The sequence below is a fragment of the Bos taurus genome, chromosome 18 (assembly GCF_002263795.3).
Source record: "Bos taurus isolate L1 Dominette 01449 registration number 42190680 breed Hereford chromosome 18, ARS-UCD2.0, whole genome shotgun sequence".
NCBI lineage: Eukaryota > Metazoa > Chordata > Mammalia > Artiodactyla > Bovidae > Bos > Bos taurus.
In genome coordinates, this window is record NC_037345.1 from 46,524,660 (window position 1) to 46,531,639 (window position 6,980).

Consider the following 6,980-nt stretch of genomic DNA (forward strand, 5'->3'; position numbering starts at 1 on the left):
AACCAGACAGTAGCCAGGGAAAGGCAAATCTTTAGGATCACAGACTCCTTGAGGGGCAGTTAATTATTAACTTACAGGGACATAGTTCAGAATAATGGGGACAGGAAAGGAAAGCCCCCCTCAAAACCTCAATGACCCTCAGCATAACAGCTCACAATTATTAGTCACCCATCATATGCCAATGGGTATTAAGTCAGAGCGCTCTGGGAGCCAGGCCGTGTGGCTTTGTGATCTTGGGAAAGTTATTAAACATCTCTTGTTGCAATTGCTTCATCTTAAAGTGGGAGAGAGTGTAGTTTGCAAATACACCTAATCTTTATCTGTTCTATATTAAGCATATATCCTAGAGAACTTGAACATGGACATCAGGAAACATGTACAGGAAGAAATGTTCACAACAGTAGTTTTTTCAATAGCCGTAAATGGAAGCTCCCCACATTTCCATCAGCTCAAGAATGGAGAAACACACCGTGGTAGATTCATATGACAGACTACTATACAGCAATGAAAAGGGGTAAACTACTGATGCCTGCAACCACACAGATGAATCTCACACACATGTTGCGTGAAAGAAACCAGACACCAAACAGGACATGCTGTCTTATTCTAGTCAATAAACTTGAAAGCAGGGGTAATGAAATGGCCATATCGTGTGTGGGGGCATGGGTGCATACCTGGATGGTAAAACTATGAAGAAAAGACAAGCAAGGAAATCATTATCACAAAGACCAGAAAGGGATCAGAGGAGTTGTAACCTGGTGGGGTCTCATGGGGGCTTCTGTGCCCTTTTTTCATAACCTGATAATGATTCACAGTTGTTCATATTGTAAGGGTTTTAAAATATATTCTTATTTTCCCTCCCACTCACTATCAAGATTGAAGTGGGGAAGTTTGCTTAGTATTTATTTGGCTGTGTCGGGTCTTAGTTGCAGCACTTGGGACCTTTAGTTGTGGCATGTGGGATCCAGTTCCCTGACCGAGGGTGGAACCCGGGCCTCCTGCATTGGGAGGGCGAAGTCTTAGCCACTGGACGACCAGGGAAGTCCCTAAACTTTTCTTTTAGTTACATGTACAGTTTTAAAAATTATTTAAAAATTAAAATAGCACAAAAGGAAATGAAGTGAAGCTTTCTCCAACTTCTCAATCTCAGTCCCTCAATTTCATGCCTCCAAGGCAATGAGGTATCCTTGGAGAGGATCAGTTCAGTTCAGTTCAGTTCAGTCGCTCAGTCATGTCTGACTCTTTGCGACCCCATGAATCGCAGCATGCCAGGCCTCCCTGTCCATCACCAACTCCCAGAGTTCACTCAGACTCACGTCCACCGAGTCAGTGATGCCATCCAGCCATCTCATCCTCTGTCGTCCCCTTCTCCTCCTGTCCCCAATCCCTCCCAACATCAGAGGCTTTTCCAATGAGTCAACTCTTCGCATGAGGTGGCCAAAGTACTGGAGTTTCAGCTTTAGCATCATTCCTTCCCAGGGCTGATCTCCTTCACAATGGACTGGTTGGATCTCCTTGCAGTCCAAGGGACTCTCAAGAGTCTTCTCCAACACCACAGTTCAAAAGCATCAATTCTTCGGCGCTCAGCTTTCTTCACAGTCCAACTCTCACATCCATACATGACCACTGGAAAAACTGTAGCCTTGACTAGACGGACCTTTGTTGGCAAAGTAATGTCTCTGCTTTTCAATATGCTGTCTAGGTTGGTCATAACTTTTCTTCCAAGGAGTAAGCGTCTTTTAATCTCATGGCTGCAGTCACCATCTGCAGTGATTTTGGAGCCCCCAAAAATAAAGTCTGACACTGTTTCTCCCATCTATTTCCCATGAAGTGAGGGGACCAGATGCCATGATCTTCGTTTTCTGAATGTTGAGCTTTAAGCCAACTTTTTCATTCTCCACTTTCACTTTCATCAAGAGGCTTTTTAGTTCCTCTTCACTTTCTGCCATAAGGGTGGTGTCATCTGCATATCTGAGGTTATTGATATTTCTCCTGGCAATCTTGATTCCAGCTTGTGCTTCTTCCAGCCCAGCGTTTCTCATGATGTACTCTGCATATAAGTTAAATAACATTTGGAGAGGATAGTTTGTGCATAAAAATGCACCTATATAACTCCTTTTTATATATAAATGATAAAATATTATTTGTCCCTTTGCACATTGACTTTTTTTTACTTAATGTATTTTGAAGAATTATGCTCATCTCAGCACATATAACTATATCTCAAGTTTGAAAGCTTTTATGTTATTTCTTCCTTTAATCTTTTGTAGATTTCACCAGTGAAGCCATCTGGTCCTGGAGCTTTCTTTGTGGGAAGGATTTTAATAATAAGTTCAATTTCTTTAATAAAGATAGGGCTCTTCATATTTTCTGTTGCATCTTGGGTTAGCTCTTATATGTTGTATTTTTCAAGGAATTGGCATTTCATCTAACTTGTCAAAGCCCTTGGCACAAAGTTGTCATAATATTCTCTTTATACCCTTTTAAGGGTAACAGAATTTTTTAAATATCATTTTATTTATTTATTTTTGGCTATGCTGGGTCTTTAGTGCTGCACAGGCTTTTCTCTAGTTTCAGCGAGCAGGGGCTACTCTTCATTGCGGTGCCTGGGCTTCTCTTGTTGTAGAGCACGGGCTCTAGGGTGTGTGGGCTTCAGTAGTTGTGGCTCAGAAGTCCTGGAGCACAGGCTCAGTAGCTGTGGTGCACGGGTTTAGCTGCTCCAGGGCAAGTGGGATCTTAACCAGACCAGGGACCGAACTCGTGTCCCCTGCATAGGCAGAAGGATTCTGAACCACTGGCTCACAGGGAAGTCCCAAGAGAAGATATTTTATTTCTCAGCTCGCAGGTCTTACTTTTTTCCCCTTTGCTTATTCTTAAGGAGATAGGACCAAACAGCAGATGAGTTGTTTTCATTTGTGGATCTCAAAGGTTAATGGTGATAGAAGGAGATTATTGAACAGAGAAATAATTTGCTCCTTTCTCAAATTAGGCATAGGTGAGCCACACTTAAGTTGAACCAGTGATGTGTGTGGTTGTTTTCTATTTTCTATTTTGGAAATAGGAGGAATTTCCTGTTAGCAGGAGGAATAAAACCCACTCTCTGACTTCTGGCATTGTGTTAACCAATCAGGAGAATTTAGTTCTTCTCCCAGGGTAGAGATGTCGGGGGTGCACTGGGGTGTGGTGATGAGATTATCAGTCTGATGTTGATATTTACATGTGTGAAAAGTACAGAGTGTCCCAAGATGGGGCAATCCAGAACTAGGGGTGAATTCTTTAGGGTTATTGAGCAAGAGGGATGAGAAATGGAAAGTCTCATCTGTAGTTAACCTTGAGGTCTGTCCTAAGAGAGAAGCTTCCAGTAGCCTTGGAGGAGCTTAAGTGAAGCTCCCAGATGGTCCTTCTGTGGGTGATGGTCCTTCAGGGCGAGAGTGAAAGAAGCTTTAATACTAGCTCAGAGGCGGGGCAAGAGTTCTAAGTGGGAGGCCCGTCCTCAGAGTCCTCTCATTGGCTCTGACTGGACCACCTGGTGAGCCCTAAGCCAATCACTGGGCTTGGAAAATTAGACACTCTGGATTGGCCAGTTCTGAGAGCTATGCCTATTGGTGGAGATCCAGGTAGAGCGGGAGCTTGGTACAAAATATATCCGAAGTAGGGGACCTAGGCACTGATGCTTCCCAAGAGAAGACTGCATATCACCAGGAAAAGGGTGAATAAACTCTGGATGACAGAACAACTGAGCTCATGAGTGATTCTGATGGTTCTGGGAGAGAATACATAAACTTAGAAAAGAGATTGGCATGTGGAAACAGCTCATAAATGCTGTTCATCTGTTGTTGTTTCAACTGTTCAGTGGCTTCCTATCACCCAGAGGATAAACTACAATCCTTCATAATGTATCTTTGCCCATCTCACCAACCTCAACTCCTACCACTCCCTGTTATTCTCCAGCCTCAATTTTAGGAAAATCCCTTCCCACACTGTTCCTGCGGTCCTCTACGTCTGGATGCCCTACACAGCTACTTCGCCTTTAATATTGGGACTCAGTGACCACAACATGCAGAAGACACTCTCTACCACGACACAGACAGTCTGAGCTCCAGATCCCAATACACAACCAATCTGGTATATTGAGTCTTCTCAAACGGGCCGGTACTGCCCCCTGGTGGGAGTTTCGGGAAATTGCCTGGACGTTCTTGGTTGCCGCATGAGCGCGGAATTAATGCTTTCAATTGTGGTGTTGGAGAAGACTCTTGAGAGTACCTTGGACAGCAAGGAGATCAGTCCGTCCTAAAGGAAATCAACCCTGAATATTCATTGGAAAGACTGATGCTGAAGCTGAAGCTGCAATAATTTGGCCACCTGATGTGAAGAACTAACTCATTGGAAAAGACCCTGATGCTGAGAAAGATTGAGGGCAGGAGGAGAAGGGAGCGACAGAGGATGAGATAGTTGGATGGCATCACTGACGCAATGGACATGAGTTCGAGCAAGTTCCAGGAGATGATGAAGGACAGGGAAACCTGGCATTCTGCAGTTCATGGGGTTGCAAGGAGTTGGACATGACTTATCCACTGAATAACCACAGACATTCAGAGGCCAGGGTCAAGGCAGGCTGAACACTGCGTCTGCAGCCTCAACAACTTGAAAACATCTTTAAAAGCATTCATATGGGTACAAAGAAAAGTTTATAATTATCTAAAATTAATATAACACAAATACACATGCATGCATATTTTGGGGATGGTTTAAAGTATACTTTTTTCTGAAATGAAACTGTATCATAAATAGAATGACAAATATAATTTAGTATTTGTTCAGAATGGTACCAAGGGTTGTTCGCCATATCAGAAAAATCATAATACCATCTATTAGATATACTGTAAAAAATTTAAAGTATAATACAGAGAAAGAAATATGCATATAATCCCAAGTATTCAGTGTGATAAATTTCAGAAAGTGACAACACCTGTGTGACTAGCAACCAGGTCAAGAAACATTATCAGTCCCCTAGAAACCCTCCTGGGGTCCCTTTCAAGTCACTGTTTCCCTCTCCCCCAAAGGAAACCAGCTTTGCCATAAATCAGTTTTGACTTTTTAACTTTAAAGAGTTGAAATCATACAGTATATTCTCTTTTGAGTCTTTTGGATTCAATATTGTGTTTGTGAGATTCAACCATGTTGTCAGTCAGTAGTTCATTTATCTTCATTGTCATAGTATCTGTTGGATGAATATACAATTTAATTGGGCTTCCCTGATAGCTCAACAGTAAAGAATCTGCCTGCCGAAGAAGGAGACGTGGGTCAGGATCTTCCTGGGTCAGGAAGATCGCCTGGAAAAGGAGATGGCAACCCACTCCAGTATTCTTGCCTGGAGAATCCCATGGACAGAGGAGCGTGATGAGCTACAGTCCATGGGGTCACAGTCAGACATGACTTAGAGACTGAGCATGCACGCATGCGTGTGTGTGTGTTCAGAATTAGTAGATACAGCCAGTTTGGCAAAATGGTTGTATTGATTTACACTCCCATAAGCACATGCTTTTTCCTGACCATTTTTGTTTAGTTTTGTTTTTCTTTTTTCTTTCTGTCCTCGGGCACACATGGAATGAATTAACCACTATCCTTGGTTCATGATGCAATCTGATCCATGCAAGGTCCCTTCTCTGATAATGAGAACTCAGCTGTCATTAATATATTGATTTTCTTTTATGAATCCCTCTGTATTTAACTGATTTCCCACTGTTACTACCTCCCTTGTCCCAGGTACTAGCCATTTGCACTACCTCAGGGCTCTAAGAGCCTGCACTAGGCAGCCCTCTCATTGTGCTTTGTTCTGACACCTTACCTCGGGGGGTGTCATGGCTCTCCACCTGGCACACACATGTGCATGCACACACACTCACACACACTCAGGCAGTCTTTGAGATTGCTTTAGCCTAAAAAATACCATTAAGATTGAAAGCTCTTATTTTTTTTTCTCTTAGTTTATTTTTTTTAATACATATTTATTTATTTGGCTGCCCCGGCTATTAGTTGTGGCACCTGGGATCCCCAGTTTTCCTTATGTCACACAAGATTTTTTTTTTTTTTTTTCCAGTAAGGCATGTGGGATCTAGTTCCCTGACCAGGGATTCAACCCAGGCCCCCTGTCTTGGGAGCACAGAGTCTTAACCACTGGACCACCAAGGAAATCCTTTTTTTTCTTTATCTTTAATCCTTCCTTTTCATAGTTTTATCGCCTTTTTTATTCATAATCCTAATGACTTTCTTTACTATGTAGTCAGATTTGTATATTTTGTTAGTTTCAAAGACCATACTTCTGGGTTTTTAAACAAGAATCTGCATTTTTCCTTTAATTTATTTGATTTAATTTTCTTGTTTCTTCTTCTTCCTCTGGGTTTATTCTATGGTTCATTTATTAGTTTCTTAAGATAGTCACCTCGTGACTTTGGAGCTCTCTCCTTTTCTAGTATAAGTATTTAAGGGTTAAATATTTTCCCAAAATTCTGCTTTTGATGCCTCTCACAAGTTCTGATAGGTAGTATTTCCATTTTCTTCCAGTACTAGATAGTCTTCATTTCCCCATGATTTCCTTTTCTTAACCTAACTTGAGCCCATCCAACTTGGTCTGTCTGGAATGTGGAATAAAGGCACCATATTTCAGTCAGACAAGCATGTGGTGCTCTAGAACTGGGGCAGCCAGTCTCTGGACAAGCAGTAATTTGGGACAAAGAGGGAAGCTAGGTATCTATAAGGAGAGGATGAGAGGAATTTGCTGAGGGATGCAGACAAGAGATGATGAGATCTAGGGAAAATCAAAAGAACTGGTCAGATCTGCACAACCCATGAGACGCGGTGGTACTTCCTATTCTTTGCCTCTATGACTTTATCATAAACCTTTACAATGTACTTTTAAACATCTTTTTAAAAAGATTTTCTTATGTGCACTTTTACATTTTAAAAGTCCTTATTGAATT